The sequence below is a fragment of the Dipteris shenzhenensis genome, chromosome 21 (assembly GCF_047967505.1).
Source record: "Dipteris shenzhenensis isolate YYH24624 ecotype China chromosome 21, Dip_SZ_1.0, whole genome shotgun sequence".
Classification (NCBI taxonomy): domain Eukaryota; kingdom Viridiplantae; phylum Streptophyta; class Polypodiopsida; order Gleicheniales; family Dipteridaceae; genus Dipteris; species Dipteris shenzhenensis.
In genome coordinates, this window is record NC_141616.1 from 33,447,291 (window position 1) to 33,469,977 (window position 22,687).

Consider the following 22,687-nt stretch of genomic DNA (forward strand, 5'->3'; position numbering starts at 1 on the left):
TCTATAAGTCACTACGGGGTCTCTGTCATCGAACAGAATAGGGAAAAGCTCAAAAAACGACTTTTTCTTTGAAAACACTTAATAGGCTCTCAAAACCACTTTGCAAAACCAAAGTGACTTTTCCAAAGGTTCCTCCAAGTTCTCTACACACTCGAATGCAAGTAAAGTCACCCACAAAGCTTTCCACAGAGCTTCTCCTTCCTCCCACAGAGCTGTTGAGCTTCAAACATTCACGTATACTTGGCTAGATCACCCAAGCTCTAATACCAGTTGAGAGTGCTCTCAACAGAAGCAAGAACGGAAGAGGGAGAGAGAGAAATAGAGAGCCACACAAGTTTTGCTGGGTGCAGAACACCCTAATCGTCTTTTCATTCATTTATATATGTGTTTGAGTATTGTACATAACCGGGGTAAAGGCACAGTGAGCCTTAACCCCCACAGGTAACCACTTGTACCTTTCTTCCCAATAACATCAATATATTTTTCTTTATCGGCTACATTGTCTTCTTGATGGCATCTTTTAGAAGACCATTGCATTCTTGAACGTCTTGCATATGCTCTTCCTCTATTTTCTTCACTAGCTACATGAAGTCAAACTATGAATCCTCCTTAGCTTCCCCATGTCCCACATAATCTTCAGCTTCATCTTCACTTTCTAGCAACAACATGCCTACTTCATCTCCACTTGAATCTCTGATCTCACTTTGGCTTTCACTCTCTCCTTCACTCCCATTGGAGCTAATCTTACTTTCTTCTTTTTCCTCTTCCTCGTGCAACTTTTTGTCCACCATGCTAAACTTTTTCCTTAAGCCTTTTTTATCCAAAAGAGTGAGTGTGCACTTCCCCCAGTCCTGTATTGCTTTTACTAGTCTCAATTAAGTCGTCCTACCTAAGATTAGTGGAAAGTCTCCCATTCGAGTTGGCATAACATGACAATCAATCTTTGAAATATTCCCCTCTTACTTTTAATTGATTAATACATAGGCCACCTTCATGAATTGAGACAATCACCACCGTAAGTCTCCCTTACTTACTGCAAAGAGATATTTCCACAAAACCTACTGCACATCTGATCTTCCATGACTCTCAATGGATCAAATAGAGATGCTATGGACCCTTATTAGAGCAACAATGTTCCCACAAAATTCTGCATGCATCTTAGGCTTGTTGTGGGCATCTATGAGTCCTGAGGAAGAACCCATGCTGAAAATAACATGAATAGCCAAGGACTCCAAGAGCATCGATATCACCTGCAACCAAATCCCTTAGCTTGCCTAAAAAAATCCTTATGAAACTATGCCCTGTTGGTTGTCGTGTGCATCCACCATCCAACATCCATGAACTATGCTTCACACCTAACTACCCAAAATCTGCATGCCCTGCTCAAACAGAGTCTGTGCCAACAAATTTGATGATGATGGAGTGCTCTCTCACTTCACCTTACAAACTATATTTCTCTACACTTTTTTAAAATGGCCTCCCCCGAGTCGTCTATCAAAAGAAAGGATGGCGACCTCAAATCACCACCCTTAGTGACCATTGATGTAGCTTAAAAATCTACAACTTCACGAACTGATCAGATCGAATGGCGCTAGAACGAGGTCTCTCGTGATCAGCCACAATTGTGAGCTTGCCAAAATCCTCTCGATGTGTTCCCTTACCAGCCATGAGCTACTATGGTCTAGCAACATAGCGTAACTGCATCAAGTTTCATCAAATGACCAAAGACCTCCCAGCAACTGGCAATCAACCGCCTCCCCAAGAATAATGGTGCAACACCTCCTCTCCTACGATTTCTAAATCTGAAACAAGGCCGCCTCTATTGGAACAACCAAAAAGGCCTTGAGTCCTTCAAAGATTCTATGCCTGTATCCATGATCAACTGATTCAGAGCCAAACTTTCATGAACCAAGGCAATAAACCTCTCAACCATTATTAACCTGGTAGTTTTGCTTTGTTTCTAGCACGCGCACAACTTATGAGCTGAAAACAAAGTTTCCTCAATGATATTGGCCACTCACAAAACTGATGGCACAACTACAATCGACACACATGTAACAAGATTCCATGAGCTCACAATCACTAGAATAAGCTATGTATTGGATCAGTAGCTCTTTCTTCCTGTATCAACTACCTCTTAAGCAACTCAATACTCATAAACCAAGATGGGCAGCTCCCACCCTAACGGAAATAAACACAATTTCATGAAGAACGTGATCAACTGCCCTCTTCAACGAGACAAGCAAGAAATGTTGGTGCAATAAAGGAGGTTGTACAGTGAGATGGCAGCTAGTAATGAAACTAGAAGGTAATAATCTTCACATAAATTCACCACTTAATCCATTAGAGTAAGAAAACACAAGCACACCATGAAAACGACAGTAGAATGGGTATAATCTCCCCCCTCTAGATGAATGGCTCACGCTTCCTCATCTAGAGTATTTATGATTTTTCATAAAAGAACCAAGGAGCCAAAATTATCCCTCTCATCCAAAAATAAGGGATTTGCTTTACATAGCCATCGTAGGCCCAAAATGGTTTATGTCCTCAACAAAATATATTGCTCAAACTTGCAATAATTAAACAAATACAAAATTGGCCCATGGCCATATATAATGCGCTATGCGACACCTCGATCGGTACCCTCGCACTAACTCCAATCCTCGCTATGAGTTCCATCACCTGTACTCAAGCCGCCAATTACATTAGTTATTCACAATCAATTGAACGAATCACCAAATCAACCGGTCCCAACATAACCGCGCTCAAAGCACAATAATCAAGCACAATACCAATAACACTAGCGACATCAGTATTAACATGGAATCACCCACAATACCGATCATCTAGCATGGCAAAACACAAGCTAGTCAGGCGTCCCCAACTAACCACACAAAGTATCCACTAGGACCCCTGCCACGTCCGGTGCGCTCCTATGGAGTACTTTGCTAATAGTCACACTCGACTAAAAATAATAATGTCCAAAGCAAGATATATCATAAATATAATTTCCATAACATCCCTCTTGCTTGGATTGCAACTGACCTCAGTTGCATGTTTGATTATAGGAACTAAGGAGGTCTGGAAAAGTTCGAAAGAATTGCTCAGGCATCCACTGAGCATCTTCTCTTGGATGGTTCTTAAATTTGAGCAAGTATTTAGTATAGACATTTCCTTTTCAGGTCGAGGTCTATTGATGATCAACAATGCATTCGGGTTCTAGAATTTCTTCTTCATCAACAATCATTGGAGCCTCTTCATAGACGGGATGAAAAGGTAAATGTCCTTTGAAGGGCTTTAAAAGGCTGATATGGAAAGCATTATATATTTTCCAATTATCAGGTAATTCAAGCCTATAAGCTAGATCATTGATTTTCTGAATCACCTTGAATGGTCCATAAAAACGTGGTGACATCTTGATTACCGGCCATTTCTCAACACTCTTCAATCTTCTTTTCTCAATCCGCAGAAGTACATAATCGCCTTCTTTAAAAAGCATGTGCTTCCATTTCTTATTAGCTTGTTTTGTGTACTTCTCGAGCTATTGCAATTGCTTCTTGAACTTCTTTGAGAATATTTTGATAATCATGGGTAAATGCATCTGCTGCCTCCACTCTATGGGTCAATCGTGTGATAGGAATAGGTAAAACCTTCCCATAGATAATCTCAAAGGGTGCTCTTCCAGTTGCAGAATGAGGAGTATTATTATAAGCAAACTGTAAGAGATGAATGTATTTGTCCCAAGTATTTGGTTGACTTCCTGCATAAGCTCTTATCATATCTAGAATAGTACTGTTTGTAACTTTAGTTTGTCCATTTGATTATGGATGAAAAGCTGAGGAGAAGTCTAATTTAGTGCCTAGATTATGAAATAATGCAGTCCAAAAGTTACTGCAAAACTTTGAATCTCGATCAGACACTATAATCTTTGGCAAGCCATGATGAACAAAGATATGCTTGATGAATAAATGTGCAGCTTGCTGAGCTGTTAAAGTCTTCTTGCATGGGATGAAATAAGCTTGCTTACTAAAGCGATCTATTATCGTCCAAATCATATCATTTTGATTCGCTGTAGTAGGAAAACCTGTAATGAAATCCATCGATATTTGTTCCCAAGGTTGCGTAGGAATAGGCAAAGGCATAAGCAATCCTGGGGTCTTTCCTTTGTAACTCTTGATCTTCTGACAAGTGATGCATTCTACTACAAACTTAGCCACATCTTTTCTTATAGTAGGCCAATCGAATTCTCTTGCTATCACTTGTAAAGTGGCAGTCACTCCCCTATGTCCCATATATGGTGGTTGGTGCATTTCCTCCATTACAATTTGTCTAAAGGGTCGAGTGATGCATAATTTCTTTTGATAGAAGAGGTATCCATCATTGCAGGAATAATCCAACATAAAATTCCAATTGTTATTTTCTAATTTGTTCCATATATCAGAAAAGTCCGGATCCCCTTGATAAGAGTTCTTCATACCTTCAAAGGGTTGGGTCTCTATGGTAGTGAAGTGATTAATACTTGGCTTTCTGCTAAGAGCATCAGCAACTACATTCTCTTTTCCAGGTTGATACTGAATCATGGGCTGAAAACTCTGTATAAATGATGCCCACTTGATGTGCCTATCGGATATAAGTGGCTGAGTTAACAAATGCTTGATACTTTGCTGATCAGTTTTGATAAGAAACTCAGATCCCATCAAATAATTTTTCCACATTCGTAAGGCATGAACAACAACAATTAACTCTTTATCATATGTGCTATAATTGCATTCCGCTGGTTTTAGTTTTCGGCTCTCATATGCTATTGGATGTCCACCTTGCATAAGTACGGCTCCAATTCCATATCCACTAGCATCAGTTACAACTACAAAGAATGGTCTAGAGAAATCGGGTAATTGCAACACAGGAGCTTGTGTGAGAGCTTCTTTCAAAGCTGTAAAATATTTATCTTGACGCTCAGTCCATAAGAAATGTTTAGCTTTTCTAAGAAGGTCTGTCAATGGATGTGCAATATATGAGAAATTCTTGACAAACTTTCTATAAAAGCTACACAATCCCAAAAATGATCTCAATTCATGTATATCTCGAGGTTTAGGCCATGTGACCATGCACTCAATCTTCTTTGGATCTACTCGAATCCCATCAACGGATACAATGTGACCCAAATACTCTATCTGATCTTGGAAGAAACTGCTCTTTTCAGGGTTTATGTACAGTTGATTTTCTTTCAAGAGTGAAAAGACTAGCTTCATATGTTCTTTATGCCCCTCAACATCTTTGCTAAACACCAGAATATCATCGAAAAATACTACCACACAATCTTGGTGTTTAAGAAAGATTCGATTCATCATTCTACTAAAAGTAGCAGGAGCATTAGTTAGCCCAAAAGGCATAACTAAGAACTCATAATGTCCCGTTTGAGTTCTAAAAGCAGTCTTGTATATATCCTCTTCTACCATATGAACTTGATGATAGCTGGATTTGAGATCTATCTTACTGAAGACCTTGGCCCCTTTCAATTTGTCCAAAAGATCATCAATCCTAGGGATTGGATATCTGTTCTTCACTGTGATTTTGTTCAGTGCACGATAGTCTATGCACATTCGGTAGGTTCCATTTTTCTTTTTGACTAATAAAACAGGTGCTCCATAAGGAGAACTGCTGGGTCTTATCAATCCTCTCTCTATCAGTTCCTCCACTTGCTTCTGTATTTCCTTTTGCTCTAGCTGGTTGACTCTATAAGGAGCTTTGCAAGGTGGAATATTGCCCGGTAGGATTTCTATCCTATAATCTTCAGGTCGAGAACATGGTAGTCCAGGCCGTAAATCCTCTAAGAAACAATCAAAAAATTGAGAAAGAAATTTTTGGTGCATAGGCTTAGTGTTTGACTGAGTAGCCATAACTATATTCACCAAAATAAGATATGTCTTCTCACGTTTTCTAATTTCTCTTTTGGCTTGTGTGTGGTTGAGTAAAGGACTCACCTCAAATTTCATTGAGCTTTTCAGACATATTTCTTGTCCGTCCTTCTCAATCCACATCTGATGTGAATTGTAATCTATCTTAGGATTGTATTGATGCCTCCATGGCATTCCTAAGATGATGTCCACTCCCTGTAGGGGTGCCACCAGAAAGTCTCGTGTATCCTTGTAGGGTTTTATTGAGATTTCAAGATTCTTGACCTCTCTAGTACAATTGTATTTTGTTTTGGTAAAAGCAGCTTTGACCTTATAGTTAGATGGGAAAGACTCTAGGTTTAGCTTTGCTAAGGTTCTCTCCGAAATGAAATCATGTGTACTACCATCGTCATGCAAAATAACAACTTCTTTGCCATTAATGAAACCTTTCATCTTTAGAAGAGCATGACAATTATACTTACCTCCCTCTTGCTTGGCTACTTCGTTGTCAATCATGTGCACTTTCGCCGTTGGGGTCTTCTTTCTTTCAGGACACTCAGTGGCTATGTGTCCCAGCTTGTTGCACTTGAAACACCTTATTTCTTTCTTCAGAAAAGTCCCACCGTTTGGCTTCAAGGAAGAATCTATCTTCTATGGTACAAAACCATTTTTAGATTTAAAGAAGGGCTTTTTATCAAATCTCTTTTTCTTATGGAAGGGTACATGCCGTTCCTGGTCTTTTCCTTCTTTTGGAATCCCATTCTTCCTTTCACAGTTCATTGCGAGAGAAATTGCAGAGCTCAGTGAATGAGGATGAAACATGTTAATCTCGGCTCTCAACTTAGACTTTAGACCTGCCACATACTTCCTTCGTTGATCTCGCTCATTAATTTTCTCTAAAGACTGTAATTGAATCAACGTTTGCCAAAATCTATCAGTACATGTGGAGATCATTTCCCTATCGAACTGCCTAAAAGTGTCCCATTGTTGTCTAGCTTTTGCTTTGAAATGTGAGGGAAGGAAATCTCGCTTGATGAGATTTTGAAAAGACTTCCAAGATTTTGGTCGCCTTTTACTGTGCTTAGTGATGTTCCACCAAAGTGCAGCACTCTCTACTAAATGATTTGCAGCACATTTGATCTTATCTTTTTCAGAGAATTTCTCCCCCGAAAAATAATCATCTAGCTGACTGATCCAAGACAATACAGTGCGTGCTTCTTTCTTTCCATCAAAATTTTGAAATGAAAAAGCTTTGCTACTTATCTTACTCTTCTTCCTCGAATTTTGTGCTCTCAATGTGGCTTTGACTATCTTGATAATAGTATCATCGTCAGAATCATGTCGGATGACTCATCATCAAATGAATGCCTCTTCCTTTTCTTATCATTGATTTTCTTTTCCAACCTCTCCCTATGCTCACGCTCATTGGCCAACTGTGCCTGAAGTGCATCTAATTGCTCTTGGAGCGTCGGTGGTAGTGGCTGATGTTCCATGATATTGCAATAAGTACAAATAAAGCGGAGCAGAGGGAAATAAAGATACTAAGTGTATGAGAATTAAACAGATGGAAAAAAAAAAGTGTGTTTCGAGTGTATGACAAAAAAATGGATGGCGGAAAATACTAAGTGTATGAAATATAAAGCAATTGAAATCACTTATCTCGCTCTTTGATCGGAGGCTTTGATCGGAGGTAGGAAAGACTAGAGTGGGAGATGTGTGACCAATGATGTCGCTCGTAGTTGCCTTGCGCTTGACTGACCTCCAATTGATTGCACGGTGATTTTGTGGTTCCAAATCGCCTTCTTGATCCCAGCTTCCAGATTTGGCAATGGCCTTCACCTTGGCGAGCTCTGATTGCCTTGTTGAATTTTCCTCTTCTTCTCCCCTTTGAACCTTTGGGATCTTTTTTTTTTTTTTTTTTAAATAAAGAAGATTATGAAATAAATAAACGAAACCTTTGATCCTTTGATGCAGGATTAGGACGATGCAGGCGACGGCTATGTAGAGGTCTCCAAGGCGGCTGGCTACACGGTTTCCTCTATGCGACATTGTTGCAAAGAATGGGCACGTAGGCCTAGCATGGAGGCCAAGAATTGATGGGCAGTCTGTAGATGATGCGGAGGCTGCTCCAAAATTTGTGAGGGCGTGGCAAGGCAAAAATGGGCTGTTTGCATTAGGGGCCAACGAGGCTTGCATGGGCTCCAGAGTCCAACGCATTCAACGCACAGTTCTGCAGATAGATTCAATGCCGACGGCTTCTTCACAAAGCTAGATTCAACTCCCAAGGTGCAGTGAACAGAGGTCGATGCAGTAAAGTTCGACTGGCAATAATTATTCTTCCCAGTAGCTCTGATTCAACATAAGTGTCACGTAGTCCTCTTGAATCCTCCACAGAACTTCTCTTTTCAAATCGTCTTTTTCTTTTTGAATTCCACACGAGGAAGCTTCAAACTTTCTTTTCTTCACAAGAGCGTGACCAAAGCTCTGATACCACTAAAACCAGAAGGTAATACTCTTCACACAAATTCACCACTTAATCCATTAGAGTAAGAAAACACAAGCACACCATGAAAACGATAGTAGAATGGGTACAATCTCCCCCCCTCTAGATGAGTGGCTCATGCTTCCTCATCTAAAGTATTTATGATTTTTCATAAAAGCACCAAGGAGCCAAAATTATCCCTCTCATCCAAAAATAAGGGATTTGCTTTACATAGCCATCATAGGCCCAAAATGGTTTATGTCCTCAACAAAATATATTGCTCAAACTTGCAATAATTAAACAAATACAAAATTGGCCCATGGCCATATATAATGCGCTATGCGACACCTCGATCGGTACCCTCGCACTAACTCCAATCCTCGCTATGAGTTCCATCACCTGTACTCAAGCCGCCAATTACATTAGTTATTCACAATCGATTGAACGAATCACTGAATCAACCGATCCCAACATAACCGCGCTCAAAGCACAATAATCAAGCACAATACCAATAACACTAGCGACATCAGTATTAACATGGAATCACCCACAATACTGATCATCTAGCATGGCAAAACACAAGCTAGTCAAGCATCCCCAACTAACCACAGAAAGTATCCACTAGGACCCCCGCCGCGTCCGGTGCGCTCCTATGGAGTACTTTGCTAATAGTCACACTCGACTAAAAATAATAGATATATCATAAATATAATTTCCGTAACAAGTAAATTTTTTTGTGGTGCTCAAAATTGGGGACCTCCATTTCATGATAGAAAAGAATCCAAGAAGTGTGTGCACTAGTCCATGTCATCATGACTTGCCTACCAATTTTGTTATCCCCCTTGCTTGAACACATTGCGGTGTGCTAGAAAAGTGGTTCCACAATTGGCTACACCCGATCATGCATCAACCCTATGTATAAATATAATATTGGTCTTTCTCATGATACTCATAAGCAAAGCAAAGAAGTGAGTGTCATCAATGTCACTGCATGACATTGCCACCTACGAAAGCTTACTTATGATCTACATTGAAACATGCAACTTTAAAAAGCTCAACTAAAGTCATATACTCAACTACCTCTCGAATTGATCTATATATTCAATTTATACAAGAAAAAATAGATGAAAGTAGTAGACTACAAATTTAATGAAGGTCAACTTGGGGACATTTAGTGCTTCTCATCTCAAGAGAGTCTCCCTTTGAAAGTATCCATATGTTGGCTTGTTATGTAGCTGTTAACATTTCATATTCATTAAAGTCTTTTTCCTAGCTTGTATAATAGATCATGAACCTATCATGAATTTCATGAAAACAAGTGTTCTCAAGCAAAAAATCATTGTCAGTTACCCAAAATTCTAAATACTACAAAAATTAACAAATATGCATCACAAAGTGCATCTTATTGAAATTCATGGTCTCTAAATCATGAAATATTTGTTTGCTATGCCTCTGCTTCTGTCTAAAGCTATGAATGCCTGATCATTAGAATGACCTTTGTGTGCATGAATGGCCTGAGTCCTAAGTTCTTCACCAAGGAAGATTGACTGAAGTTCTTCCCATGTCATAATTTGCTATTAGATGGCAATACTCTGGACACAGATTCTGGTATCCCTCTCCAAGTCCATTCAGGATGAATTAAACCATTTCTAATGGATTAATGGTCTCTTCTACTGGGTGCGAGTTGATTGTTGTAGTCTTTGATCCTGAGTATGTAAGCATGACCAATTTCGTTGTTGTTGCGGAAACTCTAGTTGATTTGGTTTCTTAGTGTGAGAATCTTGGAAGTGTTCTTGGACTTGTAGAGAGCTGTGAACATATCCCATGCTTCTTTCGATGTCTTGACGGTGTTAAGCTATCCTAGCATGACATCTTGCACATTCTACTTGATCAGATGATATGCATACTTATCTTTCTTATCCCATTCTGCCTATGCTCGGGCAATGGTAGGATCTGCTACATGTGCGGAAATTGTTTGTGTAGCTAGAGATCCTGCTGTAGAACCCATTGTTGGTGCTATGACAACATGTGGATTAGAGCTACTACTGCTTGGACCATCTAATCTTCTAGGTGTAGATCCATCGACATACTCCCATTTGTCCTGAAGTACAAAAATGGTCTCCATTCGGTATTTCCATGTGGTGGAATTGAGGTTGCTAGATGTAGACATGGCGCAAGAAATGTACTCAAAATGTCATGAAAATCACTGTCTAAATCAACTGCAAAACACTGAGTGTTATATCTATCTCAGATATAATTGTGTTTGAAGTTCTCTCTCTCAGAGAGCAATCTCTCATAGAGTAGGTGCAAGAGAGATCTATCTCTTTCTCTCAAGAATCTCTTACTTAGAATGAATCTCTTTGAAGTCTCTCAATCAAATGGATGGAAATTTTCTTTCAATGAACATAATTTTTCTCTCATGGAAGAGAAAACTCAATCTCTCAATCACTTTCTCACACTCTTACAAAGATGGCACCTCAATAAAAGGCAGAACCATGTTGTGATACCATGACAAAATATGAAGAGGGGAGAGGAGAAGAGTGGAGATGAGGAGAGAGGGCATAGCTAGAGAGCACACCACAAAATGACTAACTGTACACTAGATTTAGTTGAAAATGTAGAGTATATACAAACCCATTTAGGGTTGGGGTGAGGGCATCTAACCCTTTCCTTTATAGTACTCTATATGTGTTAGTGCTATGCACATATGATCACATGATGTTGAGCGTGATCTCTCAATAGGTAGTAATAGCCTTATTGATTCTCTCCAAAATTTTATCAAAATCCTAAATAATGCTGGCCATCTCGGCTTCAAAAAAACTAGGAAACAATTTGAGCTTAGCAAGAAAAACAATGAGTGTACAATCAACTTTAAAGATTTTATTAATTAAAATTTTTATATATATTAGAAAATTGATTTACTAAACTTGGTGATGAGGTATATGTGCAAACCAAAGGTATCCCCACACTTCCCATGGGATAGTCATGCTCTCTACTCCACTTTGGTGTAACTTATACCTCGCTTGGTTTGAAGTACATTATATTCTCAAATAGTCAAGACTTAAAGAGGTTGAGAAACAACTTTTAATATCTCAGCACGATTTAGGGATGATTTAATATTTATTAATAATAAGTTTATTTTGGACTATATCTCTCACAGCAGATTCATTGATCAAGCAAATCCAAAGAGTATTCTCGGGGGGGTCACTCATCATATGTAACCCTATCACGTGAGTTCAATAGAAGGATTTTTTTTATTTCTAAAATTTACAGAAATAAATATACATAAGGGACTATTTAAAATAGTTTTGGAAAAAATTTACAGATTTGTATAGAAAAGGGGTACATTTTATTAATGAAATTTTTTACAAATAAGGGACTTTAAATATAGGCCTTGAATGCACGTGATATAGAGGGTTTATACATAGTGACCCCCCCGAGAGAGTATTTGCCCCTTGGATATTATTGCCATCAAACCCACTTATGACACTTAATAGTGTACATCTAATTCAAGAATTGTAACCTCCAAATAAGGACTCTAGGGGAATCTTTGAAAGATTCCCTTCTTTTCATGTGAATTTTACATAATATTTAAAATGATGGCCATTTTGCAGGATGTCTTTTGACAAAAGATGTAAAAACCATCTTCTTTTGAAATTTTGCTGACAATGCTATTTCAGAAAATAGGCATGAGAACCTTTACTTAGAATACAAAAAGCACATAAAATACAATAATGTCTCAAAACCATTACAATATGGACATATGCATCCAATGCAAATAAAAGGGCCATGGCATAACATATTTCAAAATTCTAACATGATGCTAGAAATTAAATTACTTCACAAATATACATGCCATTGATTTGATAAAGAATAGTACTCATCCTCAGATTCTATACCTTCAAATGCACTAGAGCTAAATTAAAGCTTTGTGGGGTAGAAGTTGTAAGAGCCTTCGCCCTCCAAACTATCCACTAGAAGATTCTCTGAGTCCACCTAGCCAAGTTGTGATGCCACCCTCTTTTTTGCATGGCGTGTCTTGGCTTCAAGTTGTGCACTGAATCCAATCAATGTGTTTGAAATCTTTCGGGATAATGTTATGTATTGTGTCCCCTTTGGCAACTGCCCTACTTGTCTTAATTAAAATGCATATACCAAAATATCTAACCCAATTTCTCAATCAATGATATCATCTACAAAGCTCTACCTTGCTTGGTATATGCGACCAAGCTATTTGCTTGGTCAATGATATCATTGACCGAGTGAGCCAAAACCTTTAAAAGCTTTAAATTATTTGAGAAAAATTAAAAATTTAAATTATTTTAGAAAAAATTAAAACTTTTTAAAGATTCATATTTTGGCACTTTTGACATGAGGTCGGAAGACTCCAAAACCCTAATAACGATTGCAAATATGTGTACCTTCTGATGGTTTTTTGAAAAACCCCAGATAGGAAAGTGTGCGCCTGCATGCCAGTCGATGATATCATCAACCTAGTGCACGTTTGATCGATAATATCATTGACCAATTAATGTTCTTGGTTGATGATATCATCGACCAAATGCACGCCAGGTCGATGATATCATTGATCAAGAGTCGGGCATATGCTTTCCCATCTGGAATTTCTCAAAAAATCATCAAAAAGTACACATGTTTGTAGTCGTTTTTAGGGTTTTTGGGCCTTATGAGCTAGTTTCTTATGTCAAAAGTGTCAAAATATGCATCTATAAAAAGTTTTATTTTTTTCTCAAATAATTTAGAGGTTTTGGCTCACTGGAATAAAAGTTTTCCATTCTTTCTTTATGTGATTTAAAAAGAGAGTGAAAAGTCTTGTTTGGACAATAATGAGTAGAACATGCTATTAGGTTCAACAAGCTAAGATAATAAAGTTATTTTTCGAGAGAAATACAAAGGTCACAGGGGGGAAAAAACTTTAAGACTTTGAGAATAGAGAAAATCGAAAGATATTTTGCGATATAGTAAAGGTCCTTTTTAATTTGTAGGCATGATGTTTGAATTCACTAAGTTTTTAGTTTTTGACTACATAAAATATAGCTTTCAGAAAAAAAACTTATATTTTAATGAATTTTTTAGGGAATTTTAAAACGAGTACCAATGTTACATGTTACATACTTGAAATAGATGTTACACTGTTACTTACTAGGTACTTACTCTACCACTTATTTGAACACTTCCATAACACTTACAAGACATTTTATAGGATGCTATGAATCTAATAATTTTTGGAAAAAAGCCAAACTTCCTTGTGGTCATATCTCATTCATTGATGCAACTAGTAATAGGCCCAAAAATATGCCTTACAAGGTTTGTGTTTCACAAGTGCTATGCCTTATTTAGAATTCCTCACATGGATCATGGGCCCTATATTAATTTTCTTATATTGCCTATATTTATTTTCTTATATTAATTAGTCTCTTTGAGAGAAGTGCTTTTAATCCTTGATTACCAAAAATATCTTATACTTCTTAAAAAATAATACTTTCTCTGGTTTACCATTTGATATTCTTAATCCTATTATAATCTTATTAATCTCTTTGGTGAGGGGCATGTTCCACATGGTGGGCTAGGGGTTCTTTGAAAAAAAAAAACATGGTGGGCTAGGGGTTCACCATGTGGTCTTAACCTCTAGGATGGGGTGGGCCACTTCCACTCTTTCTCTCATAGATGCATGGTGTTTTAATAGGCTCTAATGATTAGTATGGATTGCCCTTGGTGAGTCATTTCAATGGCACAATATGGTTATGTGTTAGTTCAATGGCAAAAGATGCGTGGACCTTTCGAAGAACCTTGGGCTATTGTTTAATTAATATTGGATATACTCCTTAATATAATCTCGAATAAATTTCATTTTTTGCTTTTGAAATTAAATTTCCATTGTATTAATTTTCCTTTGTTCCTTTTATAATTCTATATCATAAAATTTCCCCCAATTTCATAATAATTTTTGAACCATGTTATTATATATTCTATACCACTTTCTCTAGTTAAATGTCCCCCAATTTTCTAATAATGTTTGAACCATGTTATGGGACTATATGCTAATGTGTAGGATTAGATTTAATGTGGATTTCATAATGAATTATATGTTTTGGTACTCTCCTATTTTGAGAAGTCTAAGAAGCATATTCCCCCCTCAAGCATTGTGTTGTGAGGCATAGTGGATTAGGTTTCTTTATTAAGATGAGCATGTGATTGTTGGTGGAGGTTAATGCTAGTTTCAATTGACTCTCCTATTTTGAGGAGTGTGAGAAGCATATTCCTCTCTCAAGCATTGTGTACATTTCTACCAATTCTTTCTATCTCACTCCCTACTCTCTCCTATGGTCTTCATGCCTCAGTTGCCAAGACTTATGGCTGCTATAGAAGGCTAGGTAGTTGCCTCTCCTTTGACATCTATTCTGTATGAATGCATTTCGTCCTTTTGTTGTGATTAGCGGCGGTAACGGAACTTATGTTGGCAAAGAGTTTTGGGCTTAAGGCTTGCTCTAGCATTAGCATAAACAAAGGATTTATAGCACTGGCTTAATATGGGTAAGGTGTATTTGCAAGCTTTGTCAATGCTATGCCTTGCATGTTTTTATGTTGCTAATCTTTTCAGGGGCAATGTGAGCAGATATGTCTCTACTACTGTCTGTAATTGGGATGCATGCATATGCACACACACACACACACACACACACATATTTTTTTAAGTAGTGAAACACACACACACAACGTTCTTGACTCTCTCTCTTTTTATCTATTTGTGTTGGTATACTTGTCTATTGTCCCCCGTAAGCTCATTCGACTTATTATTGTAGCACTAGCTCGCATGCCTGGCTGATTAGTATCTATATTAGCTGTAACTTTTTTTCATGCCTCAACCAACTAAAATACTTGGTTGAGTATTTTGCTGAGTACTTAGTCTAAGTCCTTATCTACTTGAAGCATGCCTTGCAATATTTTTATATATGATGCGCTCAGTTGGACCTTGTTCATCTCTTCCTTATGGAGTATTGTCAATTATGTTAATATTGATACATGTGGTTACGACTTGATGGATCCATGATTTTGTGGTAGCATGGATGGATTAAATATTCCAGTTGCTCACATGTAACGGTTTGCATACTCTTTATTTTTTGGCACTGTGATTTTGTTTGTGTGCATGTACACTTGGCTTAGTGTGTAGTTCATTCACCAGTGTAAACATTGTGGATATCTGGCTTGTCTCTTGTATATTTGCATGCCAATATTTTTTGTCTTAGTAGCAATCATGCTATGTTGTGTAACTGTAACAAGTTGGACCCCATATGGCACCTCAATTTCTTGTATAGCTGAGGTATAGCTACTATTGGCATGTTAATGCACTGCTTTACGATTTGAGAGCCTATAAAGTAAGATTACTCTTTGCACCATACTTTGATCTATGCATAACTTAAATCAATTAGACAGTTTTATGAGACATATCATTGCTTGAATTTTTGGATTCTTGTATCATTCTATAATGCTCTTACTAAATGTCACTTATTAGCTTGTCATTTACTGCTATTGCTATGAGCCATTGTGTTATACATAGCGCCGTTATGCCATAAATATATACATGCAAAGCTATATAGATAAATATATTTAATCACACACACACACCCCCCCACCCACCCACCCACCCCCACACACACACGCATGCATGCACGCATGCATGCATGCACACACACACTCACACACATATATTTGTATGTATATATACATAATATTTACATATATATAATCATATTGTAAACTTATATTATAGCTTACATATTTTTAGAGTATATTTAAAAGTGTGTTAATATATTTTTAATACATTTTCATTCTTTTATATGCGCTTTACAATTGAGTGATTTGTTTGAGGAACGGACCTTTCCTATGCACTTTTTTGTAGATATAATACTTCTGTGTTACTTTTTAAATGCTTACTAATATTCCTCGTAGATTCTCAAGTTTTTTGGAGTTTTTCTAAAATTTTCATATTCAAGGGTCTTCTTTACAAAATATTATCAAGTTTTTTGGAGATTTTCTAAATTTTTTATATACAAGGGGTTTTGTATAAAACTCTTTTACCCTCTAGAATCTTGATGGCTGTCTTGTTCCTAGGTGAAGCAATAACATGCCGAGGAAAACAAGCATTACTTGTCTACCCATATGAAACTGTAATATTCTAACACCTAGTTTTATTTGGATGGTGGTAGGTAAGTTAACCCTGACCTTAGAGTTCAAAATTTTGGATGGATTCGACACTTGGACTTCTTGTCTACTCTTTGCTAAAGATGGAAAATAGTTTCTTTACTATACATGTGTGTATTTTCTCAAGATCCTTACTAGTTTAAGGACCCTTGCCTAGCAATCTAAGGGTTGTGATAATCTAGTTCTACTCAAATTCTCAAACAAGTTGTTATTATTTTGTAGACTTTATCCAAATGATTGGGTTAATTGTATGGTTCAACTATGATGGGATTATTAAATCTACACACACACACACATGCATGCACGCACACATGCACGCATGCATGCACACACACACACACGCATGCGCGCGCACACACACACACACACACACACATCAATTCTCTTGCATGGGGTTGTCTAGCATAAGTTTGGAATAGATGGACTAAATTTGCCTAGGGCAACCAAGATAATTCCCTAATTTTTCTATAGAATTATAGCACACTAAGTCGGGGGCTTTCATTCAGTTATGGAAGCTAGGGACAAATAGTTATCTACAAATGGATATGGAAAGAAACAAGACTAAAAAATTTTAAGAGGATTGGTAATGTGCTTGGAAGAAGGTTAATTATTGAACACAGTTTCATAACCACCCCTTTGCTTAGGAGCTACTAGCCCATAATTATTAAAGGCACACCAAGGGTGGCCTGAGATAGTTTTGAACCCCGCGAGCAAATTAACTAGAGATGAGAGATAGTACTAGACTTATGGAATACATGTGTTATCGATACGAGAAGATATATTTGTATATAGTTTTGATAAAAATGAGAGGAGAAGGATGAATTGGTTAGAATTTTTGATTAGCATAGTAGGAGTGTATGATACACCAATAAGGATCAGGTTAATATGTGTGCAAATAATTATTATTATGATGAGGAGAAAAACTTGCTAAAATTGGTTCCTGAATAGAAATTGGTTGATTGATGGGAGGCAGTTTGGTTATGGCATTAGTTAGCCTACAAGTGATTGATATATTATCATATTCAATTCTGAAAAATCACTCCATGTCATGGGTTCAAGCGTGCCAAGGATTTATATATACACTAGGAATCGAGTATAATTGGGATAGATGGAATTATGTGATATATTGAGAAATGATGAAAGGTATGTTGTATGCGTGATGCCGGTCTAATGAACTCCCAAGCAATTTACACAAGGGACGTGTTTTTGGACCAGATGGAACCCTGATGGGACTAGTCTCATGGGAACTGCCACCATAAACTGAGCATATATTTGTGAGTGACATCGTACGGTGCCACTAGCTTGACTAGCTAGTGCATCCTTTATGGAGGTCAGGACAATCTCTTCCAACTCATGCCAAGAAAGATACAAGACATGATGTGCGACTTGAGAAGAGCTCTAGCACCTTTTCCGCCTATGGATGCTACAAAGCAAATGAGTCACCCTTGGACCAAGAACGTGCTACCTGAGGACCGGAGGGAATACTCAAGGCACACCAACCAAGAATATAGAGTACTTTTGTCATTTGTGCAAGTGGCGAAGAAGATGATGCTACAAGTGGTGCCCGAAGTGCTATCTATTGAGTACAAGAAGTATCTAAGTCACTAGGACATCACCCAACTATCTGTGCATTAGCACTTATTGCACATTACTCTACCAGGGTGCCAGACTTTGCCTTGGCAATGGATACAAGCCAGGTGAGCATTGGTAAAGATAGAAAAAAGTCGCTAGTCATCAAATATGACCAAAGAAAACCCACATAGTGACATTTTTTATTAGCATACTTAGTCTATGACTCTGTGACTTATTCTCTTTACATATTCTAATAAGCTTGGTCCTCGGTGCATTGGCTCACCTCCTCAAGTGAATGCTATGTTGTGGAATAAGGAAGGAATACTGGAGGAAGAATAGGGTGTCTGCATCCATGTTATTCTTCTGCCCCTCCATGAGTAAAAATGGAGGAAACATTATGAAAAGAGTCTCTACACTGCTTATGTTCTGTTGTCTAGACTTTCCTTGCACCAATGACTTTTACACATATATTTGGCTTACACTTATTCACGTATCAGCTAGTGACCTCCATGGATGTTTTTATCGAAGGTATATTTATATATAAGTATAAAATCTTGGTGAAAGTTTATCAAGCTAATCTTTCTAGTTTCATAATATTTATAGAATATAGTACACGTGTATATTTTCTTTTGAATTTTGAAGTAAAAGATGTAGATCCTAGCTAAACTTCAAAAATTTTCACATAAAAGTTTCAAATCTTGGCGAATGTTTCAAGCATTCATTTTTATAAGGGCATACAAACTTTCGACACCAATATAAAATTTTTGCTTCTTAATGAAATTAAAATGAAAAAATCATCCCTGGTGACCTCCCCTACCCATATTGATTACCACAAGATATTGTTAGAGTGAAGGTTGCGTGCACTAGGAAGCTACTTGCAAGTACAAGGAAGGGCACCTACAAAGCTTAGATTAGCTATCTCATAATTGCTACATGTTTTCATTTTTTTGACCTCCGAGAGCACTTTGCACTCTGTATGTCTTGGATGTTTGAGATGCAACACTAACCTTTATCCTATTGAGTTGTCTACTCAAGGAACATAGAAGCTGATGGGTATATTCTCTACGAGAGAGCTTTGTAGACACCGTGCGAGAGACTTTTCCATGTCCCTAAGGATAACTAGAAATGGTCAAGACATGACAAGATAGGCTTGATTAGTTACAAATGGTATGCTCAGAGATATATACCTAGGCAACTCTAGGGCAGTTTCATCCCTTTATACATTCCTTATTTAGCAGTCATCATAATGTTTGATACTAGAGAACCTCTCATGCCCAAAAGGTGTAGAGGGACGGACAGGGTAGTGCTTGTAGTCAGAATGATGAACCCTCAAACCCCTCCATGAGTGGGAGGGTGGCTAGGGAGCACTAGATGTGTCTGGGTCATGGCTTATATTGCGACCAACCCATATACAAAGCTATATAGTGAGAAGTTTTGGTAAGTTCTTTCAATGGCTCTTTGCCTATTGAAGAGGCTGCCTCGTGCACTCATATTGAACTACATATGCTTTATTTTTTATAGATGTTCGACCACCACGGACTCTTAGAACTATGATCAGAACCAAAGATGTAACTAGCAAACCCACCAAAGCTACAGACCCCCAAGGATGGCCTATTATGGTTGAGGGGGTAAGAAATGTGCTTGTACAATAAAGGGACACTTGGCACGCAGATTAAGGAATGTCACGGACTCTGGGTACATGATGTCCCTTCATGGCCTTTTTTCGTGTGCAACACCTAGACCTTGGGTTGTATGGCATTGTAGGGATGACGACGACCCCAAGCCTTGAAGTGCTTGTCAATTGTATTATTTATATGATAGGATTTGGTGTGGTAACCATGGTTTTATAGACAGTTCTTGATGTACTTATAAAGGCTCTTGATGCAAATAATGGCCTTAGCTCACAATGGAAGTGAAAGTGGCCATCATAAGAGACTTTGGGGGTTGACAAACAACTAGGAACTGTGGTAATAACCTTGGAAAAGGACTATGCAGAATTAATGTATTGGGATTCTTATTGGATTTTTCCTAGTCTAATCAAAAGGGATTTTCCTAGTCTTTACCTACTAAATGGAAATATTTTTAAAATGAGTTTTTACTATTCTTTTGAAACATATGTATTCTTGTAACATTATGCTTCTGACTTGATTATGCCAGCAAAGCTTGAAGGCAATTGAGCCAGCCAATATAGCACGGCTAACTCCTAAATGAGGGATTTTGTATAGACATTTGTAAGACCATCATGTTGATAATTGAAATAGTAAGGTTAATATTAATCATTTTTTAAGATAGGAGGACTGCTTCAATAGAATTATTAGCAAAAGTGTTATGGAGTCAAGCCAACAAAATAGAAAATTAGGGGTATAAAGAGTCAGATTACGAACAACCTCTAACATAAAATCATGAAACAAAAAATACATTGAAAGTTCAGTTCTGATTTCCGTGGGGAAAGAGGCCACCTACCCAATGAAAGCATATACTAGGGATGGGATCGAAGGGGAAGGAAAAGAAGCTAGAGAAGTTCTGGAACACAAACCATAAGAGGTGATCAAGCCAAACTTGTCTCCCATATGCATTGACATTCACTAGTTTCTCTTCTCTCCTCTTCTCACATTTCATCGCTCCCCTCTTTTGATTTCTGATAGGACTTTATTCATGGTTTATTTGATCTTGTGTCCATTGGATATGCTTTGCATAGTCAATCGCACATTATACAGCATTTTGTTCCTAGTGTTATGCACAATCGTCATAAAATACGTTTGCAAGTGTGTTATTTGAACAAGTACTTATGGGATGGGTGCACCACTTTGTATGCAAGTCAATACGACCTAGATTGAGGCGTGTACAAAGTTTTGTGCCCATCGGAGAAATGTAAATGCGATAATATTAGAAAATTCTCCGTATGTGTATATGTGTGTGTGTGTGGCAAACAATTTTGATACAACAAAGTAAACACCTAGTGCACAAATTATGCACTTCATACCTTGAGTATTGTGTCAAAATAAAAGCTGAAATAAGCTTGTTGATGAGGATAAATATGCCCTTGTAAATACGCCCTTGAATAAAAGCACAGTTGTTGTATGACCACAATAGGATCGCTTTGACACCTGTGATTTTGCCCACATGTAAGTTTGCAAATAGTATAAAAAATCATATAATAATATATTAATAGTTTGCAAATGTGTATAGCAAGTGAGTAATGGGAAGTGGAAGTGGGAGTGAGGAGGGAGGAGTGGAATGGGAGAGGGGAAGTAATAGGGGTGCATGATAATAAGTATAAAAAATAGTATAATAATATATTAATAGTTTTCAAATGGCAAGTGAGTAATGGCAAGTGGAAGTGAGAGGGGGGAGAGAAGAATGGAATGGGAGAGGGGGAGATAATAGGGGAGTAGGATAATAAGAGAAAAAGGAGCCTTTGATAGAGAGAGAGAGAAGAGAAAGAGAGGCAAGAGAGAGAGAGAGAGAGAGAGAGAGAGGAGAGAAAGAGAAGCGAGAGAGAGAGAGAGAGAGAGAGAGAGAGAAAGGAGAGAGTGGGAGAGGCGCACTGCCGCAGCAACGAGAGCGAGAGAGAGAGAGAGAGAGAGAGAGGAGAGAGGGGGAGAGAGAGAGAGAGAGAGGAAAGAAAGAGAGGAGGCCGCGAGGGGCGCAAGAGATAGAGAGAGAGAGAGGCGAGAGAGAGAGAGAGTGTGTGTGTGTGTGGGAGAGGCGCGCTATCAGGACAGTGCACGAGAGAGAGAGAGAGAGAGAGAGAGAGAGGAGAGAGTGGGGGGGAAGGGAGAGAGAGAGAGAGAGCAAAGAGAGGAAAGAGAGAGGGGTGCGAAACAAGGGGGGGGGGAGAGAGAGAGAGAGAGAGAGAGAGAGAGAGAGGGATGAAGCAAGAGAGAGAGAGAGAGAGAGAGAAGAGAGGAGAGTGTAGGAGAGGCATGCTGCCACCGCAACACGAGAGAGAGAGAGAGAGGAGAGAGTGGGGGGAGAGAGAGATAGAGAGTAGAGAGAAAGAGAGGGACGAGAGAGAGAGAGAGAGAGAGAGAGAGAGAGAGAGGAGAGAGTGGGAGAGAGAGAGAGAAGAGAAAGAGAGGTGAGAGAGGGAGAGAGAGAGAGAGAGAGAGAGGAGAGTGTGGGAGAGGTGCACTGTCACGGCAGCATTAGAGAGAGAGAGAGAGAGAGAGGAGAGAGAGAGAGAGAGAGAGAGTGGGAGAGAGACATGCGCTACCGCGGCAGCGACAGCATGAGAGAGAGGAGAGAGTCGAAGAGAGAGAGAGAGCAGATAGAGGAGAGAAAGAGAGGGGGGCGAGAGAGAGAGAGAGAGAGAGAGAGAGAGAGAGAGAGAGAGAGAGTGAGAGTGAGAGTGCTCTCAACGGAAGCAAGAACGGAAGAGGGAGAGAGACAGAGACAGAGAGCCACACAAGTTTTGGTGCGTGCAGAACCACCCTAATCTTCTTTTTCATTCATTTATATATGTGTTTGAGTATTGTACATAACCGGGGTGAAGGCACAGTGACCTATCCTAAAC